This window comes from Silene latifolia, chromosome Y (genome assembly GCF_048544455.1).
Source record: "Silene latifolia isolate original U9 population chromosome Y, ASM4854445v1, whole genome shotgun sequence".
Classification (NCBI taxonomy): Eukaryota; Viridiplantae; Streptophyta; class Magnoliopsida; order Caryophyllales; family Caryophyllaceae; genus Silene; species Silene latifolia.
Window position 1 is genome coordinate 153,226,117 of NC_133538.1, and position 16,060 is coordinate 153,242,176.

General features: G+C 38.8%; 1 non-coding gene across 1 annotated transcript; it reads left to right on the plus strand.

The window, feature by feature from the left end:
* The first annotated feature begins 12,039 nt into the window (after window positions 1-12,039).
* Window positions 12,040-12,146, plus strand: LOC141635039 (small nucleolar RNA R71). Its single transcript, XR_012539747.1, has one exon. It is a non-coding gene; the product is annotated as a small nucleolar RNA R71 (small nucleolar RNA).
* The last annotated feature ends 3,914 nt before the right edge of the window (window positions 12,147-16,060 follow it).

Sequence of the window (16,060 nt, forward strand, 5' to 3'; positions counted from 1 at the left end):
CGAAGAGGCGCAGCAGAACGCGCTCCTTCGAAGAGGCGCGATTCTTGCGTCTTTTCTCGACGTCGTCTCATCGGAAATCCGCAAAAACGAGTCTTAAAGCACGGTTTTGGAAATCAGTTTTAATGGTGTTTTCGACATAAATCTTACAACGATGATACGATAAATAAAATACAATAAATAAAAGAGGATTATACACCCTCAGACTTACATGTTGACGAAACGAGATGAACTAAGATATCGACTAGTGAATGCTCGACGCGAATGCAAAGAGAGTGCCCTCGTAAGAGGAAAACGATTGATTAATTTAAGTTGATTGAGTGTAGTTGGTCAAATTGGTCGGTCATGCAACGGAGAGGTGGTACCGGAAGGATCCGAGCTTACGTGGTCGGAAGTCCAAGCACGTAGGCGCCAATTAGTAAGAACAAAGTCTAGAATGCAAAGGGAGAAGAGAAGGGCGGACACTCGCGTGAGAAATATGAGGAACGAAGGCTCCTATTTATACTAATCACACGGAGGAATAGGGTTTCGAAGACTCTTTGGAAGTGAATCTCGGAAAGATATGAAAAAAGATACGTGGAACATGCAAAGAAGGGCCTGGGAAGAGGCGCAGCAGCCACTGCGTCTCTTGGAAGAGGCGCAAAGACTGCCGTTGCGTCTATTCCCGTGGAGGTTTCTCCTTTGAAGAAAGATTTCGCGTTTGAGTTATGGTAGGACGGAAATAATTCGATTATCTTATGAATATTACGGGATATTGTTTGCCAAAAGATAGAATTTATGAAATATGGAATAGAAATATCCGGAACATTCCGAATATTCGACTCGGGATTTAACGATTATCGAGAAAATGGAGACGGTTTTTGACCCGGACTCGAATGTACTCTAATTATCGCCAAAACGACCGTATCGGGACGTAGATGACAACTAAGAGGTTGACATTTAATATTTGAGCAATCACTTGACGACAATCTTACGAACTGTCACAAATCGTTCCGCGAATCAAACATGCGGCCCAATCATCACCGGGTGGTTTGCGGGAGGTGCAGAAATGAGGTATCTACAATGATTATTCACAAGGGATGCCATCATTCGACGTATGGACTGAGATGTTGAAAGCTATGTATAAAGAATTGGACAAGTCCTATGGTGGTTGTACTGATAAAGACCTCCAAACGGATTCTCAAGTAATCATTGATGACATGATTTATGAGGATATGAAAGATTGCCCTAATTTGGATGAGATAATAGCTGATGTGAATATTCAAAATGAAGAAATGAATGAGGAACTCATATATTCTCGTAGAAGAGATGAACATGCGAGTGAAAACAATGAAAAAGGCAAAACAACAACTATTCAAAAAGGAGGAACGAGTGAGTCAAGGAGTTTACTTAGTGACTATTTGCTCCACTCAAAGACAATACCAGAATGTGCACTGTTGGTATCTCAGAACTTAGGTTGTACCGTAGAATGTGGACAACTAGATAAGCAAATGAGACTACTGTCATAATTCTTGGTGGGAAATAGATAGTTGTTTGAACCGGTTTTGAAGAAACGGAAAGAGGTGATGGATTATTGTTTCATTCACAATTGAGAAATCGTAAGTCTCTTTTCAAACATTAAAACATTTAAAAGGCTTACTGGTATTTTTAACCATATTAGTAAATTGATCTTTAATTTGTGATAGGCTTATCGCGTACCTATGCAAAAATAATTTCCCTAGATACAAGTTAATGTAGTAATAGGGGTCGAACACAAGGAAACGGGAATTACGTCGTGAATTGCTATGGGTGGATTTTTATCAAGGTCGATTACGATTTGGTTTTAGTATGTTTGGTTTGATGATTAATGAAAATTGCAATGTAAATAAAATGATAAAAGATAGTCTAAAGGGGTCGGGTCACTCATGCAAAGGTAAACATATGAACATAATAAACTTAGTACTAATAATCTTGTCAATTACTTAGGCTTAAAGATACCCACCTTACGGCATTAGTATCAACCATAGACCGGGTCCTAGAAAAACTCTCGTCCATGACTAGGTCGTCCTACCATACATGCTTAGTCTAATTCAATTCCGTGCCTCTCGACTTTAGAACGAATAAACAAGTTTTAATCTACGACAACGGCCGATAATCAAAGATTAAGCGTAACAAAGCAAGCATGTGATGGAAGCAATTGATCAAAATTATTATAAACTTTATTTAATCATATTATATGTTTGATTTTGCATGGCTCCCCTAGCCTTTAGACTAGAGAATTTAGCTACTCATACTAAGATATAAAATGCAAACTAAATTGTAAAGAATATTAAACATGGTTATATGAATTATATTAATTGGGTGATATAACATATGAAAAGAGCAAAACTAAAGTAACAATTATAAAAACTATGTGATAACTAAAGCAATGATGTAAATTGTAAACTTGTAGTAAGAAATACCTTAATAAGGAAGACTTGTATGGAAGAACAAATAACTAGAACCAAAAGATTGAATAACAAATGCTTGAGAATCTCTTGAAATACAAAGTGTTGAATGATTAACTAAGGAATGCTTAAACAACTTAAACTTGAAATGAAAACTAATGAGAAAAAACTTATAATGCTTGAGGCTTAATGTAGTAAACTTGGATGTAAAATCGGATGCCCAAAACCTAGGATTACCTCTCCTATTTATAGGAGAGGAGGGGAATAACGTAAGCACCTACGAGCATGCAACCCCGATCGGGGTTAGGTGGCCCCGATCGGGGCCATGCGTTCCTCGGTATTTTGCCTTAACTCTTGATTAATTACGTGAGGAATCTCTATGCTTCGTTTTTAATGCTCCTTAATCACTCGGTAATGCTCTAAATTCCTAGCATCCTAAGCTCTTTTGGCATCCAATGCTTGCACCTCAATATGGACCTTTATTTGGGCTTGACTTTACATTTGGCTTCATTTGTAATTCCTTACTTCAATCCACTAATCTTCATGCAAAACCCAAGCAATCTTCACACACTTAGTCCAATATTTGGCCTTGTTTAGCTTAGTGAACTTGGTGTACAAAATCATAGGAAAAAGCCTCTAAATGCTTAGATTCCTACAAAACCATAACAAACACAACAATACACCTAGAACACAAAATTAGCTCAAAAATATACTAATTAAAGTATGATAATCAATAGAAACCGAGCTAAAATGAGGGATAAAAGTATATATAAAATGAACATATCAAACTCCCCCAAGCTAAACCCTTGCTTGTCCTCAAGCAAGAAACCAAATCCCATCAATTGCTATATCCTAAACAAGCTAAGCATAATGATTTAAAAACCCGAAACAACATGGGCAAGGGATAAAGCAAGACATGGATGAGATTTACACGACGGCGTAGCATAGAAAACTTTGAATGAACCTTTAAGCTCTTGCATGATCTTTCGACTTATGGATTCTCACGGGACACTCAAACTCCTTTATATGTGAAAGGACAATTTTTTTGTGAATGAACACTCAACTATCCTCAACTTATAACAATGTGCCCGCAATCTAATATGGTAAACATGTCAAAACGAGCAAGCAAAGACAATCAAATGTAAGCATGATAAAGAAGCCAAATGGGTAGGAAGAAGGTAAATAAACATGGGTAAGAAGGGGGAACAAAAGAGTTATGGTAATGTGGAGCTAAGTCAAGCTAGCAACTACCAAAATGCAAGGATGCTCAATCCCAATTCTAACCCAATTTTTCAATTCAAACCATAAGAAATTTCTCCAAAATATAATGAATAAAGCTTGAGAATTTCTTACATCTTTTCTTCTTCTCTTTTTTTCTTTTCTTTTCTTTTTCAATGCATACTTCTTTTTTTTTTCATGCTTTTTCTCATTCATTTGTTTTTTTTCTTTCTTCATTTTTTCATTTTCTTTCATTTTCCAATTTTCCAATTTTTTTTCTTTTTCTCCTTTTTTCCTCTGTTTTTTTGAGCATTAAGACCAAGCTCACATGACTTCAAACAACCAAATGTATCCCAATGAGCACCCAAACACTATCCCACTAAGCTACTAGCTCAACAAGGGTAGGCAATTTCAATGATGTAGCTAAGGATAAATTTTGTGAAGGGGTCAAAAAGGCTAAAATATCATGTGAATGGCTCCAAAATGCTAAAACAAATGAATGCATGCTTACCAAGAAATGACATGAAGACCATACTTGTGCGTTTTGATGTAACACACATTATAAGGAGACACCTACACTCACCTAAGAGAGACCGGATATGGATGCATCGGTCAAAAGGAGGCTCTACCTTACCATTTTGTAGCTTGCCACAAGTCAAGATCAAGCCTATTCGGTTCATTCTCCATCTCCCACCTACTATGTCAAGATATCCTCATGTAGCTAATATCCCATCATTAAAGAATAAATCATTAGCAACAAGCTATTTTTAGGATAAGCAAAGAGGAAAGTAGGCAACAAGTAAGCACAAAGCAAAAATTTCTCTCAAAAATTTTCAAATTTCCTACACTACATGCAAACTACACTATATGCAAATGCAATCCTCCCCCAAGCTAAACATCACATTGTCCTCAATGTGCCAACTATCCAAATCACCCAATCAAACCATAAAAATGGCTCAAAACACAAAACAAGAAGGACTAGAGGTTATGTTTAATGGGTTGCAAGATCGAAACTAATATGCAAAGCAATTAAAAACTTACTCAACTTGCTAGCCCCCCCAAGCTAGCATGAATTCGGGGGACTTCTTCATTGATCAACTAAGAAAAGGGCCAAAAATTGAACCCCTTCCTCCCTTTCTTCTTCTTCTTGCCACTACCACTTGATTCTCCTTGTTGTCCACTTCCACTTGAGTCATCCCCTTGAAGAGGAGTGACATACTCACCAATATCTTGACCACTACCAAGACCTTCACCATAACTAATAATCCCACCATAGCCACCATAGCCACCATATCCTCCATAGGCTCCTTGCAATGCCTCAACCCCATAATCCGAACCACAAAAGTCCGGGCCAGGCTCATAGTGAGCAAATGTACCTGCATCATGGTGAGGAGGGGAAGGGGGAATAGGAGATGGAGGAGGAAATCCACCCGGAGGATAAGTATAGAATGAAGGGTGTGGCCCCTCGGGTCGGATAACTCCTTGCCTAGCAAAATGATCATAAATAGGATGTAATGCAAGTCGTTGGTCATCACGAATTTGATTAACACCTAAGTTCATTTCTCGCATCATGTTCATCATTTCTATGCTAGATGGTGACTCAATGCTAGAGGTGGAATGACGTGCTTGGGAGGATTGACCTCCCACACGTCTCTCAACGGTGGTGGTGGACTCACCTCTAAGGGCTAAATGGTAGGTCGGTCTAACAAAGGGAGCACTTCCACTACGAGGCCTAGTATGAACCAAAGCCTTTATTTCTTTCTTTTCCTCGGGTAGACGAATGGAGTCTTGCCTACCTATCTTCCAAATCATGTTGGGATGAGAATCTTTAAACCAATTACAAGAAAGAAAGTATTCATAATCAAGACCAACTCCCCTAGACCTAGACTCAAGCAATGGTCTCAAACCGGTAGTCTCTTGGTTGAACTTACACAAATGGTGAGCAATTTTGGTGACCAAACCACCTAAGACAATGCAACTATTTTTGGGATTAGTTTGCTTGGTCAAGTGGACCGCAAAGTGGTAGGGGATATTGATACCCCACTTCTCATCACCATTAACATTTAAGAAAGCACCCAAGATTTCTAACTCAATCTTCCTCACCGAGTGAGGTTCATTTCTACCAAAAAAGGTCCATCCCATAAACCTTTGCCAAACCCTTATGTCGGGATAATGAATAAATTGATGTGGTGTATGATCAAAACCCGGAAAAGGCAAGTGAGAAATGGCATCCCAAGTTAAAATAGGGTTATAATCGTCGGGTGACTCGGTTGGCAACTTGTGAGGCAAATCAAAGATAGCGGCGAAATCCGCTAAGTCCATCTTATGATCTTCATTAAATAAACGAAAGGTAACAAAGAGAATGAAACCGGGTTTCCTAGACCTATGAAACTCGAAAGAGCTCAAGAACTCAAGGGTGAGTTCGGGGAAGGTCTTATAATTCATGGTATAACAAGATTTCATGCCAAGATTTTTAAACAAAGCTTTAACATTTTTCTCTATCCCAATGTTGTTTAAAGATGCTTGGTTAATGAATTTCGTTGGTTCCATACCTTTGCTTTTCAAAATAACCCAATTGTTGTATTGAGCTAGTGAATTGAAGATCACATTTGGATATTCCGGGTCATGCCATTGTGGAACATCCTCCATTTGGACATCGCTGCTTTGCATTTGAAGGCTCGCCTCACCTCTCCTTCTCTTAGAAGCACCTTGTGAAGGAGCTTTTCTTGGTGCCATATTTCTGAAATTTTAAGACAAAATTCATCTTAAGGCAAACCAAAATTCATCCTAATAGGCATAATAGTATGAATTAGTGAACTAATTCACACTACAAACATGTAATAACCATTCTACAACCAATTTCTAGTACTAAAAAGCACAAAATCGAATTCCCCCAAATTGATTTAGGGTTTGCATAATCCAATTAATTGATTGTAATAGATGAATTTAAAGAGAAAAGAGAAGAGATCTTACCAGGTTGATGTTAATGGATGAACAAAGCTTGCAAATCAATGAAGAAAATGAAGTTTCCTTGTGATTTTAGGTAGAAAAATGAAGAAAAATGATGGAGAAAAGGATGAGGGAGTACCGTCGGGTTTGAAGTGAATGATAGAAAAGCTTTTTTTTTTACTTACCCGTCATATAATTCAAAGATGCTACAGTACCATGACCCCGATCGGGGTTAGGCGGCCCCGATCGGGGTTGACTGCTTGACCGCGTTGACTTCCTCGTATAAGGGGGGGTGACTTGTTTTTTCTTTTTTTTCGAAAACCACGTCCCCGAACGGGGTTTTTGCATGGGGTTGCGTGTCAAATGCACTCCATTTTCTCCTTTCTTTATTTTCACCTAAAAATCACAAAAGAAAGATCGTTAAGTTGAGTATTTTATTACTAATCTACGAAAAACAATTAAATTGCAGAAAATTAAAAACAAAAATAAATAAAAGCAATAAAAAGCTTGGGTTGCCTCCCAAGAAGCACTGGTTTAACGTCCCGCACGACGAAAAAGCTTGAGTCGGTTTAAGCTTTCTTTGGTAGAGGTTGAACGGTCATTTCCTCTATCACACCAACGATCACATTCTCATGGTAGAGCTTCAAACGATGACCGTTTGCCTTGAATTTTTCGCCCTTGGTGGTCATCACTTCAACGGAACCGAACTTGTTGACATTTGTGACGGTATATGGACCGGACCACCGTGATCGTAACTTTCCCGGAAATAGCTTGTATCGGGAATTGAATAGCAAGACCTTATCACCAATTTGAAATTCCTTGTTCAAGATCTTCTTATCATGCCATCTTTTTGTTCTCTCTTTGTAGAGACGGGAGCTCTCATAAGCTTGCAAACGGAATTCATCGAGCTCATTGAGTTGCAACAACCGCTTCTCGCCACTCAATTTCGGGTCCATGTTAAGCTCCTTAATTGCCCAAAAAGCCTTTTGTTCCATCTCAACGGGAAGATGGCACGCCTTTTCATAGACCAACCTATATGGTGAGGTACCAATAGGTGTCTTAAACGCGGTACGGTAGGCCCATAAGGTATCATCGAGCTTCATACTCCAATCTTTTCGTGATTTGGCAACAACTTTTTCAAGTATGGACTTGATCTCACGGTTGGAAACCTCTACTTGGCCACTAGTTTGTGGATGATAAGCCAAGCCTCTTCTATGATAGACTCCATATTTTTCCAACAAAGCATCAAGTTGTTTCTCACCGAAATGAGTACCACGATCACTAATGATTGCTCTTGGAACACCGAACCTCGGGAATATGATCTTCTTGAACAATTTAATCACGTTGCGAGCATCATTGGTAGGAGTAGCAATTGCCTCTACCCATTTAGAGACATAATCAACGACAACCAAAATATACCGATTCCCTTTTGAGGAAGGAAACAGTCCTTGATAATCTATGCCCCAAACATCGAACACCTCTACTTCCAAAATTCCATTGAGAGGCATCTCGTGTCTTCTTGATATGGAACCCGTCCTTTGGCAAGCATCACAAGCCATCACGAAATTTTTGGCATCTTGGAACATGGTTGGCCAATAGAAGCCGGATTGCAACACCTTTGCAACGGTCTTGGATGGTCCATGATGACCACCATAAGGAGAAGAATGGCATCCTTCTAGCACCCCTTTCACATCCCATTGTGGGACACATCTCCGGAATAGCCCATCGGAGCAATGTTTGAACAAATGTGGATCATCCCATAGGAAGAACTTGGCATCATGTAAGAACTTCTTCCTTTGTTGATATGAAAGGTTGGGTGGCAATTCTCTTCCAACTAGGTAGTTGGCTATGTCGGCATACCAAGGAGTATTGACTTCCAACATCATTAGAACATCGTCGGCGAAGGAATCATCAATAGGTAATTCAATACCTCCATCTTTGAACTTCAAACGGGATAAGTGATCGGCAACAACATTTTCGGCCCCCTTCTTGTCTTTAATCTCAAGATCAAATTCTTGAAAAAGCAAGATCCATCTTATCAACCTTGGCTTAGCTTCTTGTTTGGCTAGGAGATGCTTCAATGCGGCATGATCGGTATGAACAATGACTTTGGAACCAATCAAGTAAGAGCGGAATTTGTCTAAGGCATAGACAATGGCAAGTAGCTCTTTCTCCGTCGTGGCATAATTGATTTGAGCCGCATCCAAGGTTTTGCTAGCGTAGTAGATAGCATGGAGAACCTTGTCCTTTCTTTGTCCTAGCACGGCACCTACCGCATAGTCACTTGCATCACACATGAGCTCGAATGGCAAGTTCCAATCCGGTGATTGGATGATAGGTGCGGAAATCAAAGCCTTCTTGATCCTATTAAAAGACTCAAGACAATCGTTAGTAAACACAAAGGGAGCATCTTTTAAAAGAAGCTCCGTAAGGGGTTTGGCAATCTTAGAAAAATCTTTGATAAAACGGCGGTAGAAACCCGCATGGCCCAAGAAACTCCTTACACTCTTCACATTTACCGGTGGGGGTAGTTGCTCAATAACTTGGACCTTAGCACGGTCCACTTCAATTCCTCTCTCCGAAACAATATGACCAAGCACCACTCCTTCATTCACCATGAAGTGGCACTTTTCCCAATTCAACACCAAATCAACTTCTTCACAATGCTTCAAAACTTTGGACAAGTTAGTCAAACAAGCATCAAAAGAAGAACCATGGACACTAAAATCATCCATAAACACCTCCATGATAGACTCAATGTAGTCGGAAAAGATGCTTATCATGCAACGTTGGAAGGTGGCGGGGGCATTACAAAGACCAAAAGGCATTCTACGGTAGGCAAATGTGCCATAGGGACATGTAAACGTGGTCTTCTCTTTGTCATCCGGGTGAATGGGTATTTGAAAGAACCCGGAATAACCATCTAGGTAGCAAAAGTATTTGTGACATGCCAACCTTTCCAACATTTGGTCAATAAAAGGTAATGGGTAGTGGTCTTTCTTGGTGGCTAGATTTAGCCTCCTATAGTCAATGCACATTCTCCAACCCGTCACAATTCTAGTTGGAATTAACTCATTTTTATCATTTTTGACTACGGTGGTTCCTCCTTTCTTAGGAACCACTTGGACCGGACTCACCCATTTAGAATCGGAAATCGCATAGATAATTCCCGCATCTAACAATTTAAGCACTTCCTTTTTGACCACTTCTTGCATGTTAGGATTTAGTCGTCTTTGACCTTGGACACATGGTTTATGATCTTCCTCAAGATTGATTCGGTGCATGCAAAATTCGGGACTTATGCCTTTTAAATCGTCAAGTTTATAACCAATGGCTTTCTTGTGAGACCTCAAGACATGAAGCAATTTAGCCAATTGACTCTCATCTAATTTAGCACTAACGATTACCGGACACATCCCCTCATTATCAAGAAAAGCATACCTCAAATTGGAAGGAAGGGGCTTAAGCTCGGGTTTTTGTACCTCAACATCTTGCGGTGTAGCAACCAAGCCTATAAAGTGTGAGCTTTCCTCCAACGATAGCTCCTCTCCATCCAATTCTTGCTCCAAAGCATCAATCTCCTCATTTCCAATCTCATCATCACCTGCAAATGATTCTAAAAGCAAGAGTGCCTCCAAGGGATCTTTAGACAAAGATCGAGGTGTAGAGTCTTCTATAACAATGTCAACAACATCCAAAATGTCAATAGAATAACAAGACTCTTCTATCATAGGACTCTTCATGGCACTATTCAAATTATACGTGACCTTATCGTCACCCACTTCCAATGTAATTTTACCGTTCTTGACATCAATTAACGCACCCGTGGTGTGTAAAAATGGTCTTCCCAAAATGATTGGGATTTGGGCATCTTCGGCCATGTCAAGAACAATAAAATCAACCGGAATGAAAAACTTACCAACCTTAACGGGAACATCCTCCAAAACTCCCAAAGGGCGTTTTATAGAACGGTCCGCCATTTGCAATGTGACACTAGTGCATTTTAAGACTCCCATATTAAGCTTAGCACAAATAGAGTAAGGTATTACACTCACACTAGCACCTAAATCGCATAAAGCTTTATCAATTTGGTAGGTGCCAATTGTGCATGGAATGGAAAAGCTACCGGGATCTTTTAACTTAGGAGGGGACTTGTTTTGCAAAAGAGCACTCACCTCGGCGGTGAGAGCTATTGTTTCAACCTCATCAAAAGTCCTCTTCTTAGTTAAAATGTCTTTCATGAACTTAGTGTAAGATGGAATTTGAGTGATTAATTCGGTAAAAGGAACGGTTACCTGTAAATTCTTCACAACTTCCATGAATTTACCGAATTGGGAATTCTTTTGATGCTTTGCCAATCTATGAGGAAATGGCACCTTGACTTTTTCCGGAATCTTTGCTTCAATATCTTTCTTTGGAGGAGCATCCTCCACTTCCTTGACTTTCTCAACAACAACAAGTGGGTCATCCACTTTCTTTGGAATTTCTTCAATTGCCTTATCATTTGGAGAGACCTCCAACTCAACAAGTACCTCCTCATCATCTTTGGGCATGGATGGCCCATCATATTTCGTACCACTTCTTAAGGAGATAGCATTAAGGGTAGCATGTGGTTGCTCACCTTGAGGGGGTAGTTGACCCGATTTCCTTGAAGAGCTAGATGAGGCCAATTGAGCCATTTGTTGCTCCAACATTTTGATTGCGGCATTTTGAGCTTGCTCATTCTTTTGAATTTGAGCCAACAATTCCTTTTGCATACGGATTATCAAGCCCTCAAGCTTACCTCCCTCTTGGTTATTTTGTTGGGCATTTTGTTGTGGAGGTTGAGTTTGTTGGAAATTGTTTTGTGGGGGCCTTTGTTGATTTTGATACCCCGGTGGAGGGATATATTTTTGTTGTTGAGGGACATAGGCATTTTGTTGTGGTGGGGGTTGTGGTTGAGGATTTAGCACATTGTTGCTTCTATAAGACATATTCGGGTGAAATCTTGAATTTGGGTTATATGTGTTTGAAAATGTACCCGGTGGATAAGCATTTTGTGCATTTTGTCTTAAAGCTAAAAAAGGCATTTACCTCTTCAATGGGAGCTTGACAATGAGCAGCATAATGACCCGCACCTCCGCAACCTTCACACACAACGATTTGGCTCGTTGAAGACATGGCATTGACTTGTTGAATGGAATCTCTAGCATCCCTCTCCGCCAATTGTTGTTGGAGCAAAGCAATTTGAGCTAGCAAAACAGAGTTGTTAGAGGATTCTTCTTTACCTTTAGATGGCACAACTCGGGAATTGACATATTGGGCATCATGGACTGCCATAGATTCGATCGTGGCATGAGCAAGATCGGTGTCAATTTGATCAAACCGCCCATTGTTGGCGGAATCAAGAATCCTTCGGGACTCGGCACAACATCCATTGTAGAATGTTATTGCAAGAAACCAATCATGTAGCCCATGATGTGGGCATTGTCTTTGAAGCTCTTTGTACCTCTCCCAAGCCTCATATAAGCTCTCAAGAGCTTGTTGACGGAATCCGGTGATTTGGCTCCTCAAAGTTTGAGTTTTCTCCGGTGAAAAAAACTTTTGGTAAAAAGCAAGAGCCAATGTCTCCCAATTGGTGATTCCCATGGCGGTATGGTCAAGGCTATTGATCCAAAGCTTGGCCTTGTCCTTCAAAGAGAAAGGGAAAAGTATTTCCCTTATTTGGGCTTGGGTGACGCCCGTTTGACGGATCATGGAGCAATAGTCACAAAAGTTTTGCACATGCAAATTGGGATCCTCCAAAGGACTTCCTCCAAATTTCTTTCTCTCCACAAGGCTAATGAAAGCCGGTTTGATCTCGAAGTCCGGCGCGGTGATTTGAGTGGTTGTGATTCCGGCCGGAAGCATGGCCGCGGTGGGCTTTGAGTGATCGGAAAGTTTCACCATCTTTTTGGTAGTAGATGGTGATGGTGGTGGAGATGATGAACTTGAAACCTCCTCCTCTTCAAGAATCTCTAGATCGTCTAAGTAAGACTTTCTAGCACTTTCGGCTTGTACGGGAGAAGAGGCTTCTTTCACTTCCTTCCAAAAACGTCGTCTTCTCCTAAAGGTTTTCTCGGGATCGGAATCCGGTGAAAGCAATTCTCCCTTGCGTGAGGACCTGGGCATAAGACAACAATTTCTAGAGAAGTGATAAGTAACGGTCTTAAGGAACAAATGTTCCCCAAGACAAAGGAAAACAAGATAAAAATCGACAATTTAAAAAGCAATAAAACCGTTTCCCCGGCAACGGCGCCAATATTTGATAGGCTTATCGCGTACCTATGCAAAAATAATTTCCCTAGATACAAGTTAATGTAGTAATAGGGGTCGAACACAAGGAAACGGGAATTACGTCGTGAATTGCTATGGGTGGATTTTTATCAAGGTCGATTACGATTTGGTTTTAGTTTGTTTGGTTTGATGATTAATGAAAATTGCAATGTAAATAAAATGATAAAAGATAGTCTAAAGGGGTCGGGTCACTCATGCAAAGGTAAACATATGAACATGATAAACTTGGTACTAATAATCTTGTCAATTACTTAGGCTTAAAGATACCCACCTTACGACATTAGTATCAACCATAGACCGGGTCCTAGAAAAACTCTCGTCCATGACTAGGTCGTCCTACCATACATGCTTAGTCTAATTCAATTCCGTGCCTCTCGACTTTAGAACGAATAAACAAGTTTTAATCTATGACTACGGCTGATAATCAAAGATTAAGCATAACAAAGCAAGCATGTGATGGAAGCAATTGATCAAAATTATTATAAACTTTATTTAATCATATTATATGTTTGATTTTGCATGGCTCCCCTAGCCTTTAGACTAGAGAATTTAGCTACTCATACTAAGATATAAAATGCAAACTAAATTGTAAAGAATATTAAACATGGTTATATGAATTATATTAATTGGGTGATATAACATATGAAAAGAGCAAAACTAAAGTAACAATTATAAAAACTATGTGATAACTAAAGCAATGATGTAAATTGTAAACTTGTAGTAAGAAATACCTTAATAAGGAAGACTTGTATGGAAGAACAAATAACTAGAACCAAAAGATTGAATAACAAATGCTTGAGAATCTCTTGAAATACAAAGTGTTGAATGATTAACTAAGGAATGCTTAAACAACTTAAACTTGAAATGAAAACTAATGAGAGAAAGCTTATAATGCTTGAGGCTTAATGTAGTAAACTTGGACGTAAAATCGGATGCCCAAAACCTAGGATTACCTCTCCTATTTATAGGAGAGGAGGGGAATAACGTAAGCACCTACGAGCATGCAACCCCGATCGGGGTTAGGTGGCCCCGATCGGGGCCATGCGTTCCTCGGTATTTTGCCTTAACTCTTGATTAATTACGTGAGGAATCTCTATGCTTCGTTTTTAATGCTCCTTAATCACTCGGTAATGCTCTAAATTCCTAGCATCCTAAGCTCTTTTGGCATCCAATGCTTGCACCTCAATATGGACCTTTATTTGGGCTTGACTTTACATTTGGCTTCATTTGTAATTCCTTACTTCAATCCACTAATCTTCATGCAAAACCCAAGCAATCTTCACACACTTAGTCCAATATTTGGCCTTGTTTAGCTTAGTGAACTTGGTGTACAAAATCATAGGAAAAAGCCTCTAAATGCTTAGATTCCTACAAAACCATAACAAACACAACAATACACCTAGAACACAAAATTAGCTCAAAAATATACTAATTAAAGTATGATAATCAATAGAAACCGAGCTAAAATGAGGGGGAAGAGTATATATAAAATGAACATATCAATTTGGTTGATAATGTATGACAGAGAAATACTTGCAACATATGGGACTTACCATGTAATTTCAAGATCAAATATAGAATCATTATTGCCTAATGTGAAGATTGAGTCGTCTGTGATTAAATCGTGGTCAATTTTGATGAATGAGTTGTCAAAAAAGGAACAAGAGGCACCAGCACCTTAAAGGATTTTCTTTGGGCTTGCACATGCAGTAAGTTATATTTCTTAAAATTTTGATATTGTATTGAAAAGTTTGTATTATTGTTAAATATTTTTAAACCAGAACTGCAAAAGAATTTTAAACCATGACTGATAAGATTGTTTCAAAAATATGTGATACTATAATGAAATGTTTGTGTTATTGTAATTTATGCCAATTTTTATTTCAATAAGTGTGATATTGTATTGAAGAGTTTGTGTTATTGTAGTGTAAGACAGTTGTTATTGTAATAGTGATTAATAAAACATTTTTCTACCATTGAAAGGAACCTATTGTGTTATTGCATGGTACAGACACCTCTAGAAAACTTATTAATGCTAAATGGAGAAGACTTTGAGAAGACGAAAACACTTACTAAAGAAATAGCTGGAGCATGGGATACGTGGACAAATGTTTGCAGGCAGCCATTGAACTTAAATTCAGATCTGGTAAGACACTAGTATTGTTGCAATTGTTTATGTTATGCCATTTATTTACTGATTAAACTGGTAAATTCTTTCACGCAAACTTTATTAGGTGTTCCTGCCTTTGCTGATAAGCGAACATTATTTATGCATATGCATCAACTTTAAAAACGAGACATTGGACTACTTAGAGAATAAGGTCTATGACAACTTCGAAGAATCAGAATTTTTTTACCTTGCTGAGTTGGCTGTAAGTGGTAAACTCAAACTTTACTGTAAAATACAATTAATGTGTTGTATTAAGTTGGAGAAAATTTTCTTTACTTTAATGAGATTCTTAATTTTGTCAAAAAATTATAGGCAAAGATATTTGGGAGTTACATGTGCAGCAAAGGTATAAAGCAAGGCGAAAAAGTGCAGATGTTTCCCTTATTTAATAAGAAATTCAAGTGGCAAACAGATGATTTTATCTTAGACTGTGGGGTATTTATCATGTTGCACATGATGTTTTACAATGGGGAAGTATTTGATTGTGATTTGAATGATGAAATGAAGAGGGAATTATATCGAGCTGAGATAGCAGCAGCTTTAGTTTTGAGTGATTATAACCATACCAAGACTAAAACAATGGATACTGTTGCAAACTTCAACACAGTAAAGGAATCGTTGGAACCAATCCTGTTGGAAAAAAAGAGGCTAAAGAGAGAAGAGGAAGAAAAAGCAAAAGCAGACAGTCGGAAGAAAGTTTGTACACCCAAGTCAAAAATCAAAGGTTAATTACTTTTATTTAGGCGCTCATTTTTTTTTTGTAAACAACATAGTTCCATTTGGTACTAAAACAGTTGCATCATCTAAACTGTTCTTTAGGGTTCAAAAGACCAGACGACAATGATTGCAATACTAGTATCTTGGGTAGCCATCGAAAAGGAAATTCAGATGGTCTTGGGTGCACATACAATTGTGGCAAAGCTGGTTATGTGCTGGTTGTATCCAAATTTATGAGGAACAATCAAGCACTTTTAGCAAGCTTTTA